At 37.3% G+C, this 26,685-nt stretch overlaps 1 protein-coding gene across 4 annotated transcripts in view; it reads left to right on the forward strand.

Moving 5' to 3' along the window:
• Positions 1-20,699: 20,699 nt before the first annotated feature.
• The window catches only part of SLC39A10 (solute carrier family 39 member 10), a 141,896-nt gene continuing 135,910 nt past the window's right edge, over positions 20,700-26,685 (forward strand). For 2 of the 4 annotated variants that reach the window (XR_003518999.2, XR_003519002.2), the window contains exon 1: positions 20,700-20,818. The gene's annotated coding sequence lies outside the window, so the exon portion shown is untranslated. The remainder of the gene's footprint in view (positions 20,819-26,685) is intronic. The other 2 variants (XM_027588501.2, XR_003519000.1) reach the window with 2 other exon arrangements.

The raw sequence follows: 26,685 nt of genomic DNA on the forward strand, positions 1-26,685 counted from the left end.
CTCAGAGTGGTTAACCTTAGTGTTTCCAGAGAACTTGTTGCCCACACCTCACAAAAGAACTAATTCAATGATTCAGAGATCAGTTCCCTTCTTAAGAGAGACTAATGTGATTTTTTGACACTCTCTTGAGAAAGAAGAAACACACACACACACACACACACACACACACACACACACACACACCCCAAATCTGGTTTGGAAAAGGGCAACCTTCTGTGCTTGAAAATTCTCAGGTCCTCATTAATCATGAAAAGAAGAGGTATGCAAATACATACTCTTCTGTAACAGGTTATAAAGCCTGAAAACTAAAACCAAACTGATAATAATAATAGCAACTAATGGGGCACCTGGGTAGCACAGTCAATTGAGCATCCAACCCTTGATTTTGGCTCAGGTCATGATCTCAGGGTTGGGAAATCTGCTTGAGATTCTCCCCCTCTGCCTGTCCTCCTGCTCTCTCTCTCTCTCTCTCAAATAAATCTTAAATAAAATAAAATAAAAATAATAGCAATTAATATGAACTGAATCTTATTATGTTCTTCATCTGATATAGTGCACAGGTTACCAAAACCAAACTAAAGCTAGTAATAATAACAACAAAAGCAGAAGCAGCAATAACAGCTAACACAAACTGAATGTTTACTATGTTCTGGGCATCACACAAAACACTTTATTTGTATTGTCCCACTTACTCCTCCTTATCATAATTCTATGGGTAAGTAATTATTATTATGGTCATTTTATATGAAAAACTTAAGCCCAAAGGGCATATAGCTGAAAATGTTAGGACTGAATCCCTGAATTATAAATTACTGTATAAGAATTTACCTCGAATAATTCTACTCAGCTGCTAATTAATGTATTTCATTCTAGAAGCAAGATAGTAGCAGTTGTTTGCCCTCCTATAGTAACTGTAAGTATGCCTAATCAATTTATTTCAACAAATATTTACAGAGTGACTACCATGTGCCAGGCACTGCACTAGGCACTAGAGATACAAAGGTTAGTCTTTGTCCTTGCCAAAGAGCTCCAATCTGATGGGAGAGAGAGATTTTTTTAAGGCAATAAAAAAAAAAGTCAATAAAGGTCAAAAAGTGTGTCACAGGAATATAGGGTAGTACAGAGAAGGAAATGATTCATATCCTGAAAGTTTTTGATCTCGAAAAAAAATTAACACTAAGTTATACATTAGCTGGAAGAACAATAGAATGAGAATAAATGCAATTAGAGTGTGAGCAAAAGTAAGTGTGAGGAAAAGTGCATAAAACTGAATCTTGGTGTTTTTATATCTTTTTAGCTTTTTTATATAGGTTTCTGAATTTGATTTAAGCATGCAAATGGTGGTAGTAAATGAGTAGATAAATGACTACTGTTACTTTACTTTTCCAAAGAGTTTTTTAAATTACTTGTGAGCTTTATTTCACCTACCTTTTTTCTTTACACTTGGAAAAGTCTAACTATTGAACCAATGTACTCAAACCTGGAAGTACTTAATCCTCAGCAACTACCCAAATTGCAGGCAGAGTATCCAAGTTGAATATTCAGTCTCTATTAATAATAATAATAATACCAACTAGTTCATTAAAATTGCTCTAAATCTTAGTGGAGAAAAATTCATATGCATTTTTCTTTTCCAGTTCTGCTGGTTTTCCTCCCTAGGGTGGATAGTCTATAAAATCAACAATGAAGAAAAACTATGCCCCTTAAGACACAGAATGAATTATTATAATTCAGATCACAAACTATACTTTTTTTTTTTTGAGAGAGAGAGAGTGCAAGAGAGGGGAGGGGCAGAGGGATAGGGAGAGAGAGAGAATCTTAAACAGACTCCACACCAGCACAGATCCTGATGCTGGACTCAATCCCATGACCCTGAGATCATGACCTGAGCCAAATCAAGAGTTGGACTTTTAACTGACTGAGCCACCCAGACATCCCACAAACCATGCTTTTATAATTCTGTAGAAGGAATTTCTTTTTTTTATAGATTTATTTATTTGTTTGTTTGTTTATTTGTTTATTTGAGAGAGAGAGAACAGAGGGAGGGAGAACCTTTAAGCAGACTCTGTGCTAAGCGTGAAGCCCAACACGGCGCTTGATCCCACAACCCTGAGATCATAACCTGAGCAGGAACCAAGAGTGCAGTGCTTAACCAACTACACCACCCAGGCACCCCAGCAGAAGAAAATTCTAAATGGGCCAGAGTATCAAGAAAGTTGGTTAAATAAAGCAATCCTAATTTACCATAATTGATGCTTTTTTAAAAAGTAATTAGTAATAATTGTTGCCACCAAGTACTTTTGGTACTTGTTATGTATTTATTTAGTCAATATTTTTCATTTGCTCATTTTTTCAATAACTTTTTATTGAGGGCCAATTTTGTGCCAAATGTTCTAAGTGCTGAGGCTATGACATGGAACAAAATGATGGTCTGATCATAGAACTTATATTCTAGCAAGAGAGATAAATAATAGCAAAATTAAAAAGTAAATATGTAATGTCATATGGTGGTAAGCACTGAGGAAAAAAAGTAATGCATAACAAGGAGCAGAGAAGGGGCTGGGGACTCACAAATACAGTATCAGATACAGATACGGATACAACATCACATGAATAAAAACCTGAAGGAAATAATAGAGCAATTCATGTAGATATTCTATAAGAAGGAACAGCCATTGCAAAGGCTCTGAAGTAGGAGTATATCTGGCCCATTCACAGAAGCAGAGAAAAGTCAATATGGCAGGAGGGAAGGAAGTAACAGAAAGAGTTGTTAAGACGGAGAGGGGGCTGGGAGACAAACATAGAGTGCCTTGTAGGCCATTCTAAGAACCTTGGCTTTTATTCTGAGTGAGATAGAAGTCATTGGAGAGTCCTGAAGGAACAACCAGTCAGATAATAGACGAACCAAGAAAGTGGTTTTCCTCCAAAGTGAAGAAAGTGAGGTGCTTCAAGAAAGAGGGCGAGATCAACCATATCCAGTCATCAAGTAAGTTGAGGACTGAGAATTAACCATTTGATTTGACAAGAAGGGGCTCAGTAGTGACACTGACAAGAACTTTGTGAATGGCATGGTAAGAGCAAAAATCTGGAGCAAGTTCAAGCATGAAAGGGAAGAATAAGAATCAAAGACATTTTCGAAGAGGTTTGCTGTAAAAGAGATAAGGCAATATCAAAAGGGAGATACAGGGTCAAGAGAGGTTTTTGGCTTTTTTTGTAAGTAGGAGAAATTATTGTTTGCATGTTTCATCATTACAAATGACAAATTAGAACTCTTCAGTGACAATGTAGATTCAGATGAATTTGCCTGTGTTTTCAGAATTCTTTTGATGTACTGATGTGACTCATTTGTCTCTTAATATTCTATTGGCTTACAGATTTTGTACCTCATAACAAAAGAAACATATATCCTACTGGTCTTTTCTAAACCTCTTAATATGTTGTCTGCTCTGGAATCATCAAAAAGACCTGAAAATTAGAGATGTGCTCTGTGTATGACTGTATATGTGGGAGAGAGAGACAGACAGAGACAGAGACAGGGAGTTGGAAAGCAAACTCTATATTACTTAAAATTTGATATTTGTAACCCATTTGGCCAAATTTCTAAAGAAGAAATTGATCAAGCAGGAGAATAGTTCAACCAGAAAATTAGATTAAAGTTTCCTTTTGCATGCAATAATTTATTTGCCTTAATCTCCCTGATCTTTCCAAATTAACACCCTCCAAAATTAAATTTACTTTAGACATGCATAATTTCTAAGATTTGATCCTAGTCATTTCCTGTGCAGATTTTTTAGAAGAAATCAATGAAATCTGTGTTAATGGATCAGTTGCATGACCACATCATCCTAAAAGACTAATAGGTTTTCAACTGAATAGACAATTTATGTTTAGAGAAATATATTGAGCAATGTGAATCTTAAATGTATTTTCTTTCTTTCATATATATATAAATTATATGTGGAGTAAAAACAGTGCCTGTGTGGATTTTGTTTAGTTTGGTGTTTGGCACTTTTTTGTTGGTCTGAGATGTATTTGCACACTGTTGTTCTGGGGCTATGGTTTGAAGAAAAGCCATTGTAAATTTTCTCTTTAGAAGTCATTATTTACATGCAATTTTTACCCATTGACATTCTTAAACTTGTTTGTCTTTTTATTAAAGAAAAAGTGTTAGGATGAGTAATTGGAAGAAATTGATTTTTATTCGTTATTATAGGGTACAAGAGCTCATCTTTCTTTTGCAAGAATTAGAGAAGCATTTCAGGACCTTTGTCTTGTTTCATTTTCATTTCTCACTATCAATGACATAGACATTGAAATACAGATGGGTGCTTAACTACATTTAGATGATAATGGTGATGGTGATTACGGTCATAGTAAATATGCAACTGGACTTTCTCTCACATAACTGGGTTAAGGGTGGGTGATATTTTCCACAAAATATAGAAAGTAAGAACTTGTCCTATACACCTAACTCTGAAATTCTGGGACTTCATCCCGTGTCTTAAAGTAGCTGCCAGGCATTCTGTATGGCCCAGAAAAGCTATTCACAGTCCATTCTTGCCCAGTGCAGGCCTGGAAGGAGAATAAAACTTAAAAAGGAAAGTTAAATTAATTTTTTTCCTACACCGTGTCACACAAACAGCTGGTTAAGTTTCAGAATGTAAATGTTTTTTGACCTAAAACTCATCCTTATCTTCTATTCTTAAAGATCATTAGAATAAAATAATCACTCAATAGATCTTGTTGGATGAACCCCAACACTGTTAATACTACATTCATATTGGTGTTATGATACATAGGTAGATGAACTATTTCTAGAAATAGGCTATTTGTATATATAGGCTATTATTTACATATATAAGTTTTTACTTCTAAATATAGATTTATATATATATATAGCTGAAAGCTAAATATGGGGAGATTATGAGTTTAAAAATTAGGAATCAAGGTTTGTAGATTCAGTTACAAACTCACCACATACTGTGACCTTGAGCAAATTAGTTAACCTCCTGGTGACTTAATTTATACATCTACCGAAGAGTAAATTACCACCTACATTATTTACAGAGAGGATGAGGATTTACTTAATGTAGTAATTAGCAGAACTCTATTATTTTGGTAAAATTCCAGCTCAGCTGGAAATCTGCACAGATTTAATTTATGGCAAATCTTAATGCAGAAATAACTACTAATGTATTTTTTTTAAAGGAACTATCCAACTGTAAAATTGGCAAATGTTTCCCTTGGGCTAGACAAATGAGTTTACTTTTGAAGCAAATCAGCTCATTGGATCAGACTACAGGACTAGAGAGTTCAAGGTCATAAGAGTAGCTCCCATGTTGCTCAGATACTTTCACAAACAAAAAACTGTCTGAGTCATGACTTCATTTGCATCCCTGATCGCATCTTCATCTGTTGCTCTATAGTAAATGGCATAGGTCACCAAGGAATCTGTCCTAAGAACGTAGATATCTCAGTAATATCTCTGTCCTCACTACTGAAATAAGTAATGCAATACCCAAATTTTGCTAATTATTTAAGTTAGTAAGATCACTTTTGCTTCATTACTAAAAAGTAGGCCTCAAGAACATAGATGTTTTTGGGATGCCTGGCTGGCTCAATTGGTAGAGCATGCGACTCTTGATCTAAGGATCATGAGTTCAAGCCCCAATTGGGCATAGGGCTTACTTTAAAAAAAATGATCTACAAGAACATAGAGGTTTTTGTCTGTTTTCTATCATATGTCTGGCTCCTAGAACAATGCCTGGTACAAAATAAACAATAAGTATCTGTCGAATGAATGAATTACTCTCACTCAGAAATTTGGAGCTCTCTTCCCTGCCATTTTCAAAGAAACTATAGGACTATCCAGAAGACAATTTTAAAAATCTCTTTTTTTATTATTATTATGTTATGTCTTATGGTCAAATTGACATATACACTGAACATATTTAGAAATAAACAATTGAAGAACATCTTGCCTCTGCCTTCATCTCTATTCATCATGACACCTACTAACGTTGCTACTTAAAACAGTTTGCCCAAAGCCTTCCTAATTTATACCTGTTAGCCTAACATACTTATTAATAACTCTCTTTTATGCCCAAGAAGTCCTGCTTGGGATCAAAATATATGCTTAACTCTAAACTACTGACCTAACTATATACCAGAACATAAGGGACCTATCCCATTGCAAATTGACTCTAGGTAAAGCTAAAACAAAATCTGGAAGTAATCTATTAAACATCTAATAATGAAGACCAAAATGAACTGTAGTATAGTAAAAAGAATATTAAATTGGAAGTTAACAAACCTGAAATATAGTCTAAATTATGCCCCCTCACTAGCTGGGTGACTTTGGAACAAAATGTTTAAATGGGCCTTACTTTACTCCCTGAAGAGAGCTGTTTACTTCAACTAGGAAATCCCTAAAAGCACTTCCAGCTCTGCTATTTTATAATTCTTAGTTTATTTAGTGCTCTTTCTCCTTTATTTTAATTATTTGTTAGAATGTGAATTTTGGCTCATTGATTTAATTTCCTAATGGTTAAATGACTTCTGAGATCCCTTCCATCCAACCCTAAAAATGCAATTGGACTTGAAAGTATAGGTCTGCTATAGTCTATACTAAGGAAGTAAAAATCATGACTAGATGTAATATGAAGGAAATGACTAAACAATAATGTGTAAGTGTGAAGGACTTTTGAGGAGGAAGATTAATCTGGGTAGGACACTACAGTATTGGGGCAGCTAGAAAAATGTTTAGGTTCTCTAAGATCCAGGAGCAAGGAGAAGAGAGGGAATTAAAAGTTAAGAGAAGGAAGGGTCCCTGGCTGGCTCAGGTGGTAGAGTGTCTGACTTAATCTTGGGATTGTGACTTTGAGCCCCAAGTTAGGTATAGAGTTTACTCGAAGAAAAAAAAAAAAAAACAGTTAAGAGAAGGAGCATAAAGGGAAATTTCCAGAATCTCTTTAGATATAGTTTACCCTGGAGGCCACACTAGTCATTCTTTACCTGGAGGCCAAACCAGTCATTCATTAAAGACATATACAATGGGTTAGCTCCCTCTCCATTTTTGCATGGTGTCCCCCCCACTGATGACTGTGGTGATTTTTTTTTTTTAAGTTTGTTTGTTTGTTTAAGTAATCTCTACCCCCAATGTGGGGCAGGAACTCACAACCCCAAGATCAAGAGTCGCATGCTCTTCTGACTGAGCCAGCCAGGTGCCCGATTGTGGCTATTTTAAAATATGTCCACAAATTTTTAAATTCTCTCTTCCTTGAAGAGGTGAGACTTATTCTTCCTCTTGTGAGTGTAGGATGGACTTGATAACTAGTTTCTAATAAATAGATCATGATAGAAGTGTTGGGGTATGACTACCAAGACCAGATCATAAAAGGCGCTATAATTTCCTCCTTGATCTCTCTGAATAACTGTCTGGGGGAAAAAGCTGCCATCTTCTAAAGATACTCAAGGAACCCCCTGCAGAGTTGCATGTGGCCTCCTGCCAACAGCTATAGGAATGGAGGCCTCCTGCTAACAGCCACGTGATGAGCCATCCTAGAGATAGATCCTCCAGGCCAAGTTAAGCCTTCAGATGACTGTAGGTCTCACTGACATTCTGACTCAACCTCATGAGAGACCTCTAGCTAGAATCACCCAGCTAATATGTTTCTGAATTCCTGACCCACAGAAACTTGAAATGACAAATATTTGTTGTTTTAAGCTGCTAAGTTTTGGGGTAATTGGTTACAAAGCAATATATAACTAAAACAGTGATCCATTGAAGTAAAAAAGTGAACACCCTCAGGAGAAGTGCGGGGGGGAATGATTGATATCAGATGCTAAGTATGAGAAAACAGTCTAATTAAACTATCTACAATGGGAGAGGAATCTGTCCTCTAAGAGTGAGATTCTGAGGGCATTTTTTTTTTTAAGATAATGCCGCTAACCTTCTTTATGGGAGATATATTCTGAAGTCTTTCTTTTTTTTGTTTTTTTTAAAGATTTTATTTATTTATTTGAGAGAGAGAGAATGAGAGAGAGCACAAGAGGGAAGAGGGTCAGAGGGAGAAGCAGACTCCCCGCCTAGCAGGGAGCCCGATGTGGGACTCGATCCTGGGACTCCAGGATCATGACCTGAGCCAAAGTCAGTTGCTTAACCAACTGAGCCACCCAGGCGCCCTGAAGTCTTTCCAAGTGAAACAAGTGATGTCTAGGTTTTGCTTTAAAATATTGTAGGGGAAAAAACAACCTGGGAGTAGGGGGTAGATGAAGCAAGATACCAAAATGCTGATAATGGTTGAAGCTGAACGATTAATACACGGGGGTTCATTATTCAATCTTCTCAACTTTTGTGTATGTTCCAAAATTTCCACAATAAAATGTTTTAAAACCTAAAAAATATATCATTACTGGGGCGCCTGGGTTGCTCAGTCCTTAAGTGTCTGCCTTCGGCTCAGGTCATGGTCCCAGGGTCCTGGGATCGAGCCCCGCATCGGGCTCCCTGCTCTGCGGGAAGCCTGCTTCTCCCTCTCCCACTCCCCCTGCTTGTGTTCCCTCTCTCGTTGTGTTTCTCTCTGTCAAATAATAAATATATATATATATATATCATTACACTCTTGACTCTAATGTAAAGATTTTATTTATTTATTTGACAGAGAGAGACAGCGAGAGAGGGAACTCAAGCAGGGGGAGCGGGAGAGGGAGAAGCAGGCTCTCTGCGGAGCAGGGAGCCCGATGTGGGACTCGACCCCAGGACCCTGGGACCATGACCTGAGCCAAAGGCAGACGTTTAACAACTGAGCCACCCAGGTGCCCCATTTCAGAATTATTTTAATCAAACTCCAAATTCATTTCAAATACAACTTCAGGACCTTGAACAGTAAAAATAAATAAGCATGCTTTTGAGCTTCATCCACCTACATGGGTGAAGTGGTGGAGCATTTGTGACATAGAACCCCCAGGATTCCCAGGCCTTGTTCACTTCTTCACTACCTTCAACACCACCACCCTTGAAGCAGTGGAAAGGTCAGTATGCTGAGCCTATCTGAGGGAATCTGAAGGGGTGCTTTGGGTTGAATTAAGTCTGCCAGGAAGACATACTCAGGTCTGAACCCCTAGAACCAGAAATACAGTCTTTGTGATGTAATCAAGTTACAATGAGGTCATACTAGATTAGGGTATCCTTTTAAAAAGAGGAAAATTTAGACACACAGAGAAGGCCACGTGATGATGGAGGTAGATTTTGGAGTGATGTAGCTACAAGCCAAGGAATGCCAGGGATTCCAAGCAACCACCAGGAGAAAGGAGAGAAACAGGTTCTCCTTCAGGGAAACTGAGGGTTCCGCTGACACCTTGATTTCAGACTCCTTGCCTCCAGAAATGTGAGAGAATAAATTTTTTTGTTTAATTCATTGAGTTTGTGGTACCTTGTTCCGGCAGCCCTAAGAAACATAAGCTGGAAGCAATTTCCTGCTCTCTTGGATTTCCTTCCCACAAACGAGCCTAGAAATACTGGCTTGGCAGTGTAAAAATATGGAGAATTTGTTACTTTTATGAGCAGTTTACTGCTGATAAACCCTCACAGGGTGAGGTCCACATCACCACCCCAGGCCCCTTACCTCTCTCTGCCTTTCTCGGGCCATTCTCACTGCCTTCACCGATTTCTCTGAGAGCAGGATGTGGTTTGCACTAACTTCTAACTTCCCCCCTTCTTGGAACCAATGTCTCATACATACTTGTTTTGAAGGGTTTTACTATTGCTATTGCACAGAAATAGGGCTTTTACGTGATTAAAAAGTATCACAAAATTATAGACATCTCCAAAATATAGAAATAGTGATATGTGCAGTTTTCATTAAGATGTCACTGAAGTTTGGCCTGTCATTTGTCACATGGTAATGGCTCAGTAGGGATGACTATTACTATTTCCAGAATTACTTCATGAGCCACTTCTGAATGTGGAGTCTGTATCAGGCCACTGACCACAGAAAGATAAGAAGATACAGTTTTCTTCAGAGATTATACTTCAGAAGGGACAAAAATATCTAAGTAACAAGAGCAATAGGTGTTAAGATTTAAAAGTGTATGTGTCGGGGCTCCTGGATGGCTCAGTTGGTTGAGTGTCTGACTCTTGGTTTCTGCTCAGGTCATGATCTCGGTGTCATGAGATTGAGCCCCACATCAGGCTCCACACTCAGCATGGAGTCTGCTTGAGATTCTCTCTCCCTCGTCCTCTGCTTCTCCCCCAACCTCTAATCGCCAGTCACATGCACCCTCTCTCTCTCTCTCAAAAAAAAGGTTTATGACAGAATAGATACAGCATAGGCTCTGGAGCCAGATGCTATGATGGAGTCATAGCTCCATCCCCAACTCCTTAGGTGACCTTGGGCAAATTAACCTAACTTCTCTGTTTGTGGTCTCGCAAATGTGGAAACGTTAGAAAAATTAACTGAGTTATTTCATGTAAAGTGCTTAGAAGAGAGCCTGGCCCATAGTAAATATTCAATAATATTAAAAGAGGGGAAAGGGGGAACACAAGAAAAAGAGAGCATGTGAGAGCACACCAAGGGAAGAGAGCCAAGGAAAAGCAGCACATAAGCAGTGGACAAAGAAAAGGAGGCTCCAAGAAGGGCTGGGAAGGAGCCAGCAGACATGATGACAAACAACAGTGTTCAAAAGTTGAATCTTCAGAGAATTCAAAAGACACAAAGGGATGAAGAGTCCAGTGGTTTGTCACTTGGGTCCACTGGAAGCTCTCAGATGGTGCACTGAAGCCACAGAAGCAGGGAGAGCAGGCTAGGTGGCCAGTGGACAGCCCTTCTCCTTAGCCCTCTGCTGTTTTAGTCTTCTGTGCTCATAATAAGTGCAAGTAATTGTCCTTGACTTGAAGGTGCCACATGAAGATTTAGCATTTTATTCCAATGTAGTCAACACTAGTTGTTCATACCTATCAGCTTGCGGAAAGCATTTTAAATAGTTAGTACAAATTTTTAAAAATGTCTATTTGTATCACCTTCCCCAATTTTGCCCTGGTCACTCAGTATCACCTGCCCTTTCCCAAGGATAGGACTAGTGATGATGCCTGAGACGTAGATAGCAGGGCACTAAGAAAACGCCACAAATGGGGGCATCTGCACGGCTCGGTCAGTTAAGTGTCTGCCTTAAGCTTGGGTCACGGTCTCAGAGTCCTGGGATGTGACCCACGTTGGGTTCCTTGCTCAGCAAGAAGTCTGCTTCTTGCTCTCCCTCTACCTCTGCCCCTCCTCCCTGCTTGTGCACCCTCTCTCTCAAATAATAAATTAAATGTTTAAAAAAAAAAAAGAAAATGCCACAAACAAAAATGTAAGGAGGTAGAGTAAGGATTAAATAAGAATTTGTCTCAAGAAACACTCCAGTGACTAGTAGAGGTAGAAGGTCAGTGTGGTTTTCACGTGTTGGTTAGGATGTGTACTTAAAATGCAGATTGTCAGGCCCTGCCTTCAGAGAGGTCCAGGAATCTGCATTTTAACACTTCCTTCATGTGATTCTGATGCAAACAGTCTGAGTATCTGGCTTTTCAGAATAATTGCTCTGGATCATGGAGGTGAATCGGAAGTAGATGTTCATTCGTTACAGAGTCGGAGCTACCACAAAAGCAGGCCAAGCTATTTTGTAGTATTTGGTCCCACACTGTAAGAATTCCTATAGAGAAGCAGTTGTCAAGCTTTAGGGATTGTTAAATAGAGATTACTGGGCCTCACACCCAGAGTTTCTGACTGAGTAGGTTCCGGGCGAGATCCAAGAATTAGTTGGTTCTAACAAGCTCCCAGGTGATTGACTTTTGCTGATGCAGGAACCACATGCCAAGCACTACTGTTCTTCAGCTTCGTGAAATGATAATACTTTGCTATCCTGTGTCAGACACGTGAAGCAAACCAAGCTTATTATATTAAAAATAAAGGAATAAAAAAAGGCAACTATTGAGGGAGTGGGGGAATGGGGTAGCATGGTGATGGACATTAAGGAGGGCGCTTGATGTAATGAACACTGGGTATTATATAAGACTGATGAATCACTGACCTCTACCTCTGAAACTAATAACACCTTATATGTTAATTTATTTAAATTAAAATTAAAAATTAAAAATTAAAAAACTGAAACTATGGTGGCATGTCAGGCTTATATGCTAAAGGGGGAAATAATTTCACACATTCATTATACTACATGGTCTCAAGGCCATCCCAGGTGGATCAGGGTAGAAACGAGCAATATTTTGTTCCTTCAGTTATATCACAATGGTCTTGCACACACATCCCAAAACTTCCCTGGGAAGCTCTAAGTAACATATGTAAAGGTACTGGGTTTAGCCCTTATCAAAATACTGGTTTCCATTTGAGCATACTTCAAATGAGAAATAGTTTGAGGATTATTTCTCCTTCCTAACTCTGGGATGTTGTGTAAGAATCCCAAATAAAGATTAAGTTAATAATAAAGACCAACTTACTATGCTTGTAAATGACTTATTTTCTAACTATGATTCATACTTACATACTTGCATAGTGTGTGTCCAATATGACTGTACATACTGCCGTTCTTTTTAGCAACTAGTTTTAAATTTCTTTAAAATGAGAAACCTGAAATAGTTTTCATATGATACATTTACTGTAACAAACTAAAGTGCAAAATTCCTCCACAACTGCCTATCTTTTCTAAATGTATAGTTGGATATTTGTACAGAATTGTATATTTGTAAATACTTTTCCATAAATATATGTAATGTGCTGACTTTCATATAAGAAAGGTTATCATTTGAAATAATGCCTGATAGGCTTTCATATTTTTGGAAGAGTATTACTTTAAATGTACATGTTCAATCTAAAATTGTTAATTATGGGGGCACCTGGGTGACTCAGTTGCTTAAGCTTCGGACTCTTGGTTTTGGCTCAGGTCATGATCTCAGGGTCATGAGATCGAGCTCTGTATAGGGCTCTGTGCTGGGTGTGGAGCCTGCTTAAGATTTTCTCTCTCCCTCTCCCTCAGCCCCTCCCTTCCCTCTAAAAATAATAATAAATAATAAAAAATAAATAAATAATAGAATTGTTCATTATGAAAAGAATAGATGTTTTATGAGAGAGGGAGAGAACATTTACAGTCTTCAATGCATTTATAATAAGAAGAAATGAAAATCTGTGACCATCAATTACATAGTCACAGGTGTATTTTAAGTGAATGTGAGGCAATGGATTTTTTTTTTTTTAACAAAATCACAGGCGATGAAATTGGAAAATAAATACCATCTTATCCCTACACTCTCACCCTGGCTTGGAGAATAAGAAAGGTTTGGCCTCACAGGTGTGTTAGATGAAAACCAGGTGGTTCTGATCAAATCACTCTGGGATGGCAATGAGATTTCTAGAGCACTGTGGGGGCTCAAGGTGCTTCTATGGAGGAAACATGAGCCAGAGTGTGAGCTGCCTCGTAACAACAGCTTTTCAAGTTGCCTTCTTCTAAGCTTCAGTAGAAGAAAGGAAAGATTCCTTTTTTCTTTGAAAACAATCTATTTTTTACATTAAGGTAATATGTAAATACGGTTTAAAAAAAGTTTAAGGTAAAAGGGGAAATGGTTTCCCCCTCTTATAATACACTGAGTTTCTCTCCTCCAGTTAATCACTGCTGTGTGTGTGTGTATATCCCAGCTTATATACATTTATTTTTTCTTATTTACACAAGTGCAGTCATACCATACATATTGTTTTACAGCTTGTTGAAAAACATATCTTGGAGATCTTTCCATAACTGCAGATACAGATCTTCCTCATTCTTCTTTTTTTAGTTGTATAATATATCACTGAATGTGTGTACAGTAAGTTATGCAATCGTCCTCCTATTGATAAACATTCCGTTGGTCTTCAATTTTTGTTTTTTATAAACAGTGCTCAATACAAGTATATCTATAGGGTCAATTTTTAGTTGTAGAATTACTGGGTCAAAGGGGATATGAATTTGCAATTTTGACAGATACTGCCAAATTGCCCTCTTAAAGGGTTGTGCCTCTGTTCCCATTAACAGAGAATAAAAGAGCCTCAGTAGCACTGGTTCTTTGCTTAATTGTTGCTTCCTGGCACAGTAAGAGGAAAAGGACCTATTGCAAACACTGGCAGGAACCCACCTACCCTCTGTAGAGTTCTCCAATTATTAGTGCACCAGGGAATTCATTCAGCTCTGGTGAGGACACTCATAGACATCTCTCTAATTTCACTCATCAGTGTATCATATAAATATGTGTTTAGCATATTTATCAAAGGATACCCACCATATGCTAGTTTCCCCAGAGCTTGCTAATAATCTGGAATTTTTGCATCTGGTCCTACATTTCATTTTGTCCTTGGGAAATATATAGTTCCAGCATCTGGATGGTAATAATAAATAATAATAGCTCCCTTATATGGGACTTTTGCTCCAGGAATGCAGAACACATTATGCACATTATCTCCTTAATCATAAAAACATCCCTTTAAGGAAGGCATTTTCATCTATATTTTAAAATTACATAGAGCTTGAGCAAAAGAGTGTAAGGATTTCCCTTACGGGTCTTCATGAACTAACGGGTTTTATGTATTCTGGTCTCCTGATTTGAGTTCAGCAAAGTTCATGACAGAGGCTCTCTGAGTTCTCTTCATTAAGGAAAGTCTCAGTGCTTTTATAAAATTATAACAAGAGGGCGCCTGGGTGGCTCAGATGGTTAAGCGTCTGCCTTCGGCTCAGGTCATGATCCCAGGGTCCTGGGATCGAGTCCCGCATCGGGCTCCCTGCTCCTTGGGAGCCTGCTTCTCCCTCTGCTTCTCTCTCTCTCTCTCTCTCTCTCCCTCTGTCTCTCATGAATAAATAAATAAAATCTTTAAAAATAAAATAAAAATAAAATAAAATTATAACAAGAAAACGGAACAGAGGTCTCCAGATAAGACGGAGAAGGTTGTGAACTACTTTTCTCAAAAGATTTTGCCTCCTTCCATTAAACAATTAAACAATTGTGAAAAGAATAGAAGCCAGGTGGAGAATAAACCATATGGTAGATTAAAGTTTGTAACCACATACCAGGGAATTCTCCTGGTGTTGATCGAAATGAGACGACTGTATCTGTAAACACTCTCAAGCTATGATCAAATTGGAATGGAGGGAGATGAACTAAAAGTTATGTTTGACTTGATAGACAAGAATAAGAGTTTGGGGGGAAGTCTCTTAGACTGGCCAGTTGACATTGCCACGGGAGGCCTGATACCAACATTGACGATACCAAGGGGTTCGTTCAGTGCCTTCCGTGCAGCACCATCATTGTGAAATCTAGTGCTAGTTGCACAGAACTCTTGATCTGACTTGGGAAGGTTATCTACAGAAGCTCCTTGTGGGCAAGTAGAAATAGAGGCATGACTCTGGCATTTCCTTCAGGCTCATGGGATTGTCAGCTGCAAGTATACAATGGATTTTTCTTTCGGTGCATCTGTATTCTTCTCTCATAAAAGTAAAGATTCTGCGGATAATGTCTTACACGAGAAGGCAGAAATACGTTTCAAGCTGGGATCTCACTCAGGGATCCTCTTCTTACCGTTATGAGGTCTTAACAAAGGCTATCATTGTCTCTTCCTGTTGCAATTTATAGTAGAATTTTTTTTGGCCTCAGAGGAGGAAATGCAGTATGGTGAATAGAAAAAATAATACAAAATTCCATAAATAAAATCCCCTCTCTTGCCTTATAACTTCCACCAAGAATGACTCGTGAGCCAGTAGCAGAGATCAAAGGCAGAGCACAGGCTTTTCCAGAAAAAAAGTGCTGGGGCAGAATTTTTTAGCTTTTCAGATACTAAAATAGATAGAAGGAATTCAGAAAAATAATGTGCAAAATACTGTGGGCTGTAGTTAGCAGAACCGATTTGCTTTCTATAGCAGCAAAACTAGATGTGACTAACTCCAATGCTAAGAACAGTGGAGCTTAGCTGTGTGGCTCATATTTATATTAATTTTGGTGCAAGAAAAAGTTTTTCATTGTTTTTATTGTTTCAGACCACTCAAAAACACCAATACTTTAAATAGGTAGGTGTACTGAAATATTGTGCCATGTTTGACCAAAAATCTCCTTACGATAACGTTCATTTGGGATCCGACACTTGAAAGATTTCATAAATGTGAAGCATTTAGTTTATACAAACCCACAATCACATATCAAACTGTCTTTGGTAAGAAGAGACAAGGTCAGCTCCAAAGGGTTCCTGTCTCCTGTAGGGTTTGCCATTAGAGAATGAAGGCAAATTGCCAGTGCCTGTGTACATGAATTCTCTTTGTCCTCTTTTGTTTGGTTGTGGGCTCTATCCTAGTGATTTTACAAGATGCCTGCTGTGTTCCCGAGAAAATGAAATGTGCTAAGCATGCTTGCCTTCAGCTTGTCCTCACCCACGGGAGGTATCTGGGGTGATGAATTGCCGGACTCCTAACTGCTCTTCTCTCCCCTCCTTACATAGTTTGGTGTTAATCACAACAAAGTTATTCTTTCAAGTGAAAGTGTGAGTAGGTCCTTTCAGGTTTTATTAGGCCCTAGGGACGCTTGGCCTAATCTGAATCTGAAGGTTAACTTCCAAATATAATTCAATTTACCTGATTTTTTTAAAGCCATTGATACTGCCAGAAATATAGGTAACCTTTTTAAGATCCTTTCAGGCAGTTTCAGTGGTTTGAGAGAACATTCAGTGCAGGAATCTCTGTATTCTCTAAAACTGGAAGACCTCTCCTGGAACTATACCATAACATCGTTTTAGAGCTGGAAAGGATCTCCAACTCATCTAATCCAGGCCTGTCATTTTATCAGGTAAAAAATTGTCGTGATATGATTTTTTTTTTCAAAATATATCACTTTTTCCAGGTAAAGTAAGATAAGCATATGGTTCAAATTTCAAAAGGCACAAAATATTGGGCAGTGGAAAATAAATATTTCCTGGTTACCCAGTTAGCATCCTTGGAGTTTACCACTGCTACCAGCTTCTTATCATTTTTCCAGAGATATTTTATGCATGCTATGACAGCCTTTCAGTGAGATCTCCAGAACTGGCAAGGCCAGAGACGTTGTAAATTAATCACAATTTGATAATTATCATAAAGTAGTAGTGAATCTTCTAATTCCAGGATCTATCAGCTCTCTCACTTACTCTCATGGACAAGTTAATTCATCTTTCTTCCTCATTTTCTCCATTTATGTGGTAGAACTGATGATCCCTGCCAGGCAGGATTGTCAGGATTAAGTGAGGTAATGGACCAAAGTTTCAGACACACCCCTTGATTTTGACTATGGGAAAATAATAATCTTTTTTTCCTATCTATTTTCATTTCAAATGCAGAAGACAAAGTCTTACCAAGATAAGAATGAAGATGTCTACAGAATACATACAATAAGAAAGTTTGTGCCACATTATCAGTTTTCACAGCTCTATCACTTACTTTTCCCAAACTTGAAGAAGTTCACTGGCCTCATCCTTCCTCATTTCACTAGTAGGGTCCTGGGATCAAGCCCCGCATCGGGCTCCTGCTCCGAGGAAAGCCTGCTTCTCCCTCTCCCACTCCCCCTGCTTATGTTCCCTCTCTCGCTATGTATCTCTCTGTCAAATAAATAAATAAAATCTTAAAAAAAAAAAGAATAAGAGAGGTGGGGATGATGCAACTAGTACGTACCAGGCACTTTGTTAAGTGACACAGAACCAGGCAAAACACAATGGAGAAAATGGTGTTAAGGACTGCTCTACTTAAGGATTGGTGGAATTCAAGGGACTGCTGGGTCTTCTGAGACCTAGAAAATCATTAGTCTCCCTCAAATTTAAGATTTCAGTTATCAGTGGGAAAAAAAATCCAACCAAACAATTTAAAGAACTACAGCTATGTATTGTTTGTATGACTGAGAAATCAAAATATCGGGCGGACTTTAAAAAACCAATGGCTCTAAGGGCACCTGGTTGGCTCTTTTGGTAGGGCATGCAACTCTTGATCTCGGGGTCATGAGTTTGAGCCCCACATTGGGTATAGAGCTTACTTAAAATGAAAAAAAAAAGTAAAGTAAAAAATCAGTATCTCTATAATATCAACAAAGACCTACTTTTTTTTTTCCATTGCTGTACTCTGTCTTCCATGATGTTGTTTTCACCTAAACCTTGTCTCTTCTAGTGGTCTCAAGGAGGTAGTCAGAAACAACCAGAGCTTTCTAGGTCATATCTACAAAAGCAGAGAGTACTTTTGAATTAACTCCCATCGTTTCGAGAGAAATTTTCTTTCCCCAAACTCCTGCCACTGTCTCCTCAGTCTCATTGTCCCTACCTGGGGCACAATGTCTTAAGCCAATCAGCAATTAGCCCTGGAGCTGGGTGATCCAACCCAAACTGTGCTGGAAAACATAATGTTTACTTAAAAAGCACAAAGAGGCCTTGATGGTGAGGAAGGACCTCACAAATATCAACTAGATCTCTTGTTACTCCCTTTCTCTGCATGTCTATTCTATGTTGCTCTTTTGGGCTGGCTCCATATGCAAGGTTTTCACTTTGGGTTCCCTTATAAATTTGATTTACACATGGCTGAGGTTCACCATGGGACAACTCCCAAGTCAAATATCTGTGACTCTGCAAATCCAATTCTCATCATCCACCTGTGATTTTTGTGCTTTAGTTCAAAAGTCTCAAATATAATTGGCTTGGCCTAACCCATGGATTGACTTGCATAGTGGGTCTCCACACGCTGGTCCTTGTCTCCTATAGCCAAAAGAGTAGGGTCATCTGATATAATTATGGATGACTAGGCCCATCTGTTCAGCATGGCTTGTGGGTGGAAACAGATTCTTTTAGAAGGGAATGTGGGCAGAAAGGCAATTATATACTTCTCTAACCAGAAAAATCCCAGGGGTGAAAGGATAGGCAAAAAATGTCTCCAAATGTAAAGATAAAAGAAAAGCTTGATTCAAAGTTAGTGTGACCAACCATAGATGTTTGCTTTACTCACATTTTAACCTTATAATCTCTGGAATTTGCCTTTAAAAACACCAAAATACTACTTCAAGGAGAAATATTACAGAAGAAAACAATCTTTGATCATAATCTAGAACCTAAAAAGCTATCTATGCTCATTATGTCCCAGGTGTTGGAAAGTGTCAATGCATCGCTAAATTTTATGTCTTTTTTTGCAAACTATTACTTCCTCAAAATGACTTTAAAATGGACCGGGCTAATAGAATAACCCCAGTAGATCTTCTCCCAACCGCAGTGCACTTCACTCTTAGGTAAATTACCCATTTGCACCTCCAGATTTCCCATCCCATCCCCAGCCTAACTCGACATATTCACTGGAAAAGGGGAAGTTTTTAAGTTCTCAGCAGTACCTGTGGCTCTAAAGAAAGAAATGTGTGGGCATCAATCAGAGTAGTGCGACCAAAATTCTGTTGGACGAGGGAAACAGAGCTGGAATAAGCCGAATGAGACGTGTTCTGCTTTACTCACTAATAATGGGTTCAGGCTCACTTTGATCCGAATGACCACCTAACTGATGACAATTTTAAATGTGAGAGAAGTAGAAAAAGGACTCTTTTAGCCCCCCACCCCCACCCCCAACCTAGAGCGCATTGGGCTGAGGGCACCGAAACTTCCCTCTGAGGCATGGAAATGGCACCGAAGTTTATCTTGATGGTTCCAATCCTTGAGTTCAGAACCTTTAGCCTAGACTAGTCCAGATATCAAAAAATAATAAAATGAAGTTTAACAAAAGAAAAACATAAGAAACAGAGACAAGACCCTTCAAAAAATGTTATTTGGCCTGTAGATAATTCTGATTTTAGTTAAAAAACAAAACAAAGCCCAGTGATGGTTAAAACTAAACAATAGTTAAAAGAAAGAAGGGAAGACTTCAGACGTAAAGGCAGAATTTTTTTTTTAATCAACATTTCATGCAGCAGCTCCTGTGTGGCCTTCCCATTTCTCAATAGCTTTGATTTGTGGAAATTATGGTTATGCAATTTCCACACATTGTGCTCCAATCACAGCATGTAGGCAACAATAAAAAGAAAACAACTAGATGCACTTGAAGCTGGAGATTTTGATAAGCTTTTCTTTTCATTTCACAAGGGTTTTTAACTTTATATTTTTCTGAGGCAACTGAAATAATCCTATTGAGCTTTAATCAGATATCCGTGAATACAGGGAAGTGTCTCATTTTCTTAAATGTATCTATGGCAGCAGCACTGGTTAATCTAGTTGTGAAAAATTAACCAAAAAGAAACTATTGGACTATGAGAATTCCACAGTTGACAGATTGTTGGTCTTTCGCTTAAAAAAAAAAAAAAAAAAAAAAAAAAAAACCTATGCCATCTGTTTACAAAAGATGAGAAATGTTGGAGAAAATTATTTCCCTTAGGGCATAATGCTACAGCCATTTAGAGAGAGGTCTCTGGCATTTTCCGTGAGGCTTTGGTACAAGGAAAAAGACAGCATCAGGTCTACACGGTCATTGACTGAGAAAAACAAAGATGATTTCCTCTGGTCCTTATTTTAGTTTTACTCTTTGAACTTCCAGCAGTTTATTTATTATTGTTGTTGTTATTTTTAATTGGGTACAGATTGTTTTAGGAATCATCTTGGTTCCTTTTTTGAAGTTGGGTTTTTTTTTTTTTTTTTTGAGACTGGTTTCTAAAGTGCTCCACCTCCACCACCTGTCACTCTACGGGGGGCTACGGCTTGAGGACACTCACCAGTTCTGAGCTCGGCTGCGGACTGGATGGTGAAGGGCAGCGGCAGAAGGAGGTGGAGGTGCAGATTTGGAGGTAGGTGGCAATGCAGTCTTTCAAAATAAAAATCCCCACGCTGCAGCTCTCTGATAAATTTTCATACACTCCGTGTACCCAGAGAAATAAAACTAATCTATCCAATGTAATTCTCTCAGAAGGATTTTCTCCTTACATACAAAACCCCTTGGAAATTCACCTCCTCACCCCATCACATTCTATGTGATTAATCATATGTTGGTCATCTGTCACTAGATGGCATCATGTAGTGTTTCTTAGCAGCAGTTAACTAAGTTGGCAAAATTATAGCGTGGGCCATTTTTTCCGTATTTTCTTCTTTGGTGTGGATCTAGAGAATCTAAATTGGATACTGGATATTTCATCTTTATTTGCTTTATGGGTTTGGTTTTGTAAAATGTGTATGTTCTTTGAGATTCTTCTTCTCAGTGTGTCTTGCGAGGATGGGACCTCAATGATTCTGAGTCTTAAATAAATAACAAATTAGTTCTTCCTCTAAATTTTCTTCCAAGTCACACACACAAATATTTACTTTGAAAGACTTTGCAGAAATAAAATAAAGCTCAACACATTCAGGATCTTTACCTAGACATGCAGGCAGAACAAAATATATGTATGAAATTTGTTTTATCTAAGCATGGCCAGTTGCCAGTTGAAATCTACTCGTGGATAAGCCAGGCTGATGGAATAATATAAAAACGATCCGTTGATGCTTTCAGAAACCTGTGAAATTTATAAAGGAAATATAACAACGATAAATAAGGAAACCTGCCATAAACAGAATGAAAGTTAATGGTCACTGTCTTATACTTTCCCAGATGTGACAGATAATGGTAACCATTTTCCCCCAGTTTTATTGAGACATAACTGTCAATGACCATTTTTATTTGTTGTATTCCAATCAACCTTATGTTACTGAAGAATGGAATCTAACTTCTATGCTGTCAGTAAAACAAGACAAATCTTTCTAGATTTTAATTCTGACTTAATGACCTGGAAATTTGTAAATAATAACAGATGATAAAATATATTATTTGTAGTGAGGCTACCAAGATAGATGACAGATAGATCAGATGATAGATAGCATCTAATCTAGTACTTGATGTTCTAAATAATTGTCTAAAATCTGTAGTATTAATTTTCTATTTTCATTTACTTATTTACTATTTGGAAAGACAGTTCTGTTTCAATTCGTCTTTTTATTTTATTGTATTTCATTCATTCAACAAATTTTAGCTGAATACCTATGTTGGATTAGTTACTAGAGATGCAAAAATAAATAGGACACTAAACTTGCCCTCAAAAAGTTTTTAGTTCTTTGTGTTGTTAAGCATCCATACAGTAAGTTTCAGAATCAATCATTGGGGGTAGGGGGAGGAAGGAGAGAAGGAGAGTGGGAGAGAGAAAGAAAAAGAGAAAATGCAAAGAGTCTTAGATGAGGCAATGAGATGCATGGTTACTGTCACAGCTCTGCTAGTAGACCCCGGAGCTCCCTCATTGTATGTGTAAATGAAGTAATTTTATATAAAAGTATTTTGTAAACTATAAAATACTTTTTAAGTGTAGAGCTTTTTAAAGCTTTCTAATTTCTTCCTGTAAGAACCCCGCTGTTTTCAAATAGAACTCTGATCCTGAAATCAAGTCTTACTTCCTTTTAATTTAGCCTCTATTTCAAAATTCAAAACTCTATTTCAAAATTCAAAATTGCATAAATAAACCCCATTAAATTTCCAGCTCACCTTGTAAAACAAAACAGAAACACTATGATCTTGGAGAGTGAAAAGGTAGGAGGCTAAACTGAATAGCCCTGTGCTCACATCACACTCTGAAACTTTAAGACCCTGGGATGATCACTTTCCCATTTTCTACTCTGCTAATTCTTGCTGCTTCCCTTGATTTCTGCAGATGAGAAATGGAATCTCAAGCACATTCTGTTACAATAACATATGTGGGATAAAGAGACCTCTAGAAAATTTCATTCTGGTCCTATAACTTTGCCTCTTTTACACTCTGCTGGTAGAAAAAAAAATAAAGACCTAGTTGATGGCTGGATTAGAAGATTCGGTACAACACCACCTATTCTTAGACTTATTTGATAATTTCACAGAATGCTTCTTACTTTTCATTATGGCCAGTCATTTCATATTCTCTAATAGGGAAGTCAGAAAACTTCTTTTTCCACAGATTGTATGCAGAAATCAATATGTAAGGAATGCCAAACTCAAATATATTTAAGACCAAAATGAAGAACACACAAAATGGTGTCCTTTGTCAAGTCCTTGATTGGATCTGGATGTGTAGAGAGGTGTTTTATCTTAATTTCCTAGTTTATTATCTGAAGATTTTGTCTTTTATTTTGTTACTCTACTAAGTTGCATTTTTGGTATGATGACAGCTTACCAATAAAGATAAACTTCTAATTAAGCATTTGGGCTGAAAATATTCCCTCAATATATTGGTATTTTCTTTTTTTTTGAAATAGTCTTATTTCATGAGGAAAAGAGAAAGAAAGTTATTTGGATTCATTCTACCTATAGAAAATTATGCCTATCCTTACTTTGAATGATTAGTTTGGTTCTAGAATATTCATATGCCATCAAACATGGGCTGGGAGCAAACTTGAAAGATTGGAAATGAAAGGTTAGAGACCAAGATATCTACTTACCATATTATTTGTTTTCTGGCTTTCCCTTCATTTTTTAGGTTTATGACATTTTTCTCTTTCTTTAAAATATTGCCTCAAGCCAACAAGTGTCTTAAGAATGACTTATTAGTATTTGTGCACAGAAACCTAGAAAGTAGAATTCTATATCATCAGTTCCAGAGACCTTAGCATTTAAGTCTTTTGCCATCAGTATATTTGGGTAAAAAGATGGTTTTTATCATAAAAGTGTATGTACCTACATTTAACCATGGACAAAACGTCCCTGGAAAGAAGCAGAGATTGTTTAAAAAATTATTCTGGGAAAGTGTGCTGAAGCTTTTCTCTAAAAATAAAATGGCATTTCATCAGTATTGGTCATTTTTTAGCCACATATGACAAATGATCACAGATGCTCATAAAAATCTAAAAGGAACTGAATGTTGTTCTCTTCTGACATGGCAAAATATCTTTCCTTTAACTGCATTTTAAAACAAAAACAAACTTTACCATTTTGATTAAAGAGAATACAGGAAGCCATATGGTCCCACCCAGAGTTCCTGCATTCAAAATGTCCTCATGGGGAAGAAAGTTGAAGGTGTTTTTAAGAACAGAACTTTCATGTTTCTGCCTCTAAACAATGGTACTTCCTGTTTTGACCTCTAACCATGCTAGGCTATCAAAAAGTAAGATGATGGACTTCTCCTTTTGACATGGAGAAGAACATTTTTACTCCCTCCCACCATGTGTATTTAGAGTGAAGATTATCAAAGCTCAATTTCCCTGAGGCTCTTTACATTGATCTATGGTCTCCCAACAAAGGTTGGGATTTTCAAAAATTTAGTTACCTAGCCATGAGGCTGGTCTTGAAGTCAAGAGAATATTCGTCATCCCAAATATAAGTAAAAAGCTACATGTTGCTTTTAAATGGCCCCAGCGTTTTACTAAAAGTTATTAACAGCCCTTAACAGAGTCAGGACTCTGTGACTGCCTCTAATTTAAGATACCTTCTTTCAAAAAAGAGAGAGAAAACATGAGAAAGTAAGAAGGGAAGGAAGGAAGGAAGGAAGGAAGGAAGGAAGGAAGGAAGGAAGGAAGGAAGGAAGGAAACAGAAAAGAAGGAAAAGAGAAAATGTAGGAGGAAGAGAGGAAGGAAGAAAAGAAAGAAAACTTAGAGTAGAACGAGAAGGCCATCACTACCAAGTGATGTCAGACTGGCCAGCGCTCCGAGAGAGAGGGCCTCAGGCCCCTCACTGAGAGGGTTCTTGGCTTTGGGCAAGAAAGAATTCAAGAGCAAGTCATTTAGAGAAAGGGGCAAAGATTTATTAAGTATTAAAGTAAGAAAGAAGCTACTTCATAGACAAAGTAGCAGTCTCTTCTCCCAGGTGAGGAAGAGGGATTTTCCCTTTGCCTCTAACAAAAGGTTTTATAAGGTTTTTTTGTTTTTGTTTTTGTTTTTTAAATTAGCTAACCATAGGGGCACCTGGCTGGCTCAGTTGGTTGGGCGTGGGGTCTTCCATGATTTGGATCTTGTGACTCTTTTTATGATCTGCTGACTTTTAGAGTAAGGGTTAGCCTAAAACCCAAATGGCTTTACTTTGGTCAACTTGTCTCCCAAGGCTTCCTTCTCTCCTGCCTCAAAAGTAAGAAAAAAACTACTTGGAAGATTCAATAATTTGAGTACCTGTTGCTTCCCGAAACCAGAAAAAAAAATTTTCTTTAAGCAAATCACTTAGTATAAAAAGTAACTCATGTTAGTTTTTGAAAAGTAGGTACAGACTAATGGAATGCTGAAGATGTATGACCTCAAAATAAATAACAAAAGCATTTTAGTAGGTAATGTCCTCAAAGTTTTTTTTTTTTTAAAGGAGTACTATACATTGAAAGAGGGCACTATTTAAAGTGGAAAAAAATTTCAGCAACAATTCCGTTTTCTGTATTTTTGTGAGAATGACAGTTTATTAGAAATGAGAATATATTTTCTCAACAAAAAAGACAAACCTTATCTTGGAATCCCGTCTCCTTTAATTCTTGAAAGAAGTTATATATTTCTATATCCATAAAACAGCAATGTGTTGGCTTTCTTCCTCAGATTCTATAAAATCTTCCTTAAATATAAATGCATATACTATTATGTATATATATATATATACACATATAATTTAAATTATATATGCATAAATATAAATGTTTTAGGAAGATGTAAGTGACTGCTTTTTTAGAAATAGTTCAGTAATTGGGATAAATACAGTAAAAATAAATTACTTCAAGCACTTATTATTATCAATAATGATTTATGTATGGCTTTTTTAAAAATAAGAAATTTATATGTTTCAGATGCAAATTCCAGATTGTTACTCATACCAAAAGATACTAAAACAATAAAACATTTGCTAAAGCAGAAGATACGCAAAACATCCTCCAAGGTGTATTGATGTAGGTAATAGCAAAATTGTTAAAACTGCTAATCCCACTTGGAAATCTGTGCAACTTGATGAGCAAATGCATGAAAGATATTAATGGGATATCTGAGAAGACCAAAGATAATTAGAAAAGTCAATTCTTAGAATGCATTGTAGGGCAAAAATAAGTTTTAAATGCAGATTTTCTGGCACAATAACAAAAGTGATGAGGTTTTCCTGACTGATATTTCTATAAATTTATAAAACTGAAATAAAAATGGGTAACTCAAAAAGGAATAAAACAACAAATACTTTGTAAAATAATTTTGCTGTAAAAATGATCACTGGTACATCCTCTCCTTAATTCTTGATTTATGTTTATTTATATATTTTCCACAAGTAAAGAATTGATAAATTATCTGATACTCTTGGTTCACTATCAATAGCAGTCTGGTCAGAGGATTAGATAACAGATAAATAATTTTTAAAAAGCCTTTATAAGTAAAATATGTGACCATGATAATCCTTCAAGTTCAAAGAGATACTCAACATCTAAGATCACTCTTATCTCTAAAAGTCAATTGTTCTTCAGGTCCAGTTTTAGACGGAGAGTGCTTAAAGAGCAGAAACTATGGAAGCAGTTAGTCTGTATTTAGATTATAGTATAGTAGTACTGCTCATTAGTATCTCTAGTAAATTAGGCCAATTTACTCCAGTAAACTGTAGTTTTCTCCTTTATTTTTTTTTAAAGATTTTTAATTTATTTTATTTACTTGAAAGAGAATGACAGAAATAGCAAGAGAGAGCACAGGTGAGGAGAAGAGGGAGAAGCAGGCTTCCCACTG

This window comes from Zalophus californianus, chromosome 3, assembly GCF_009762305.2.
Source record: "Zalophus californianus isolate mZalCal1 chromosome 3, mZalCal1.pri.v2, whole genome shotgun sequence".
NCBI classification, from domain to species: domain Eukaryota; kingdom Metazoa; phylum Chordata; class Mammalia; order Carnivora; family Otariidae; genus Zalophus; species Zalophus californianus.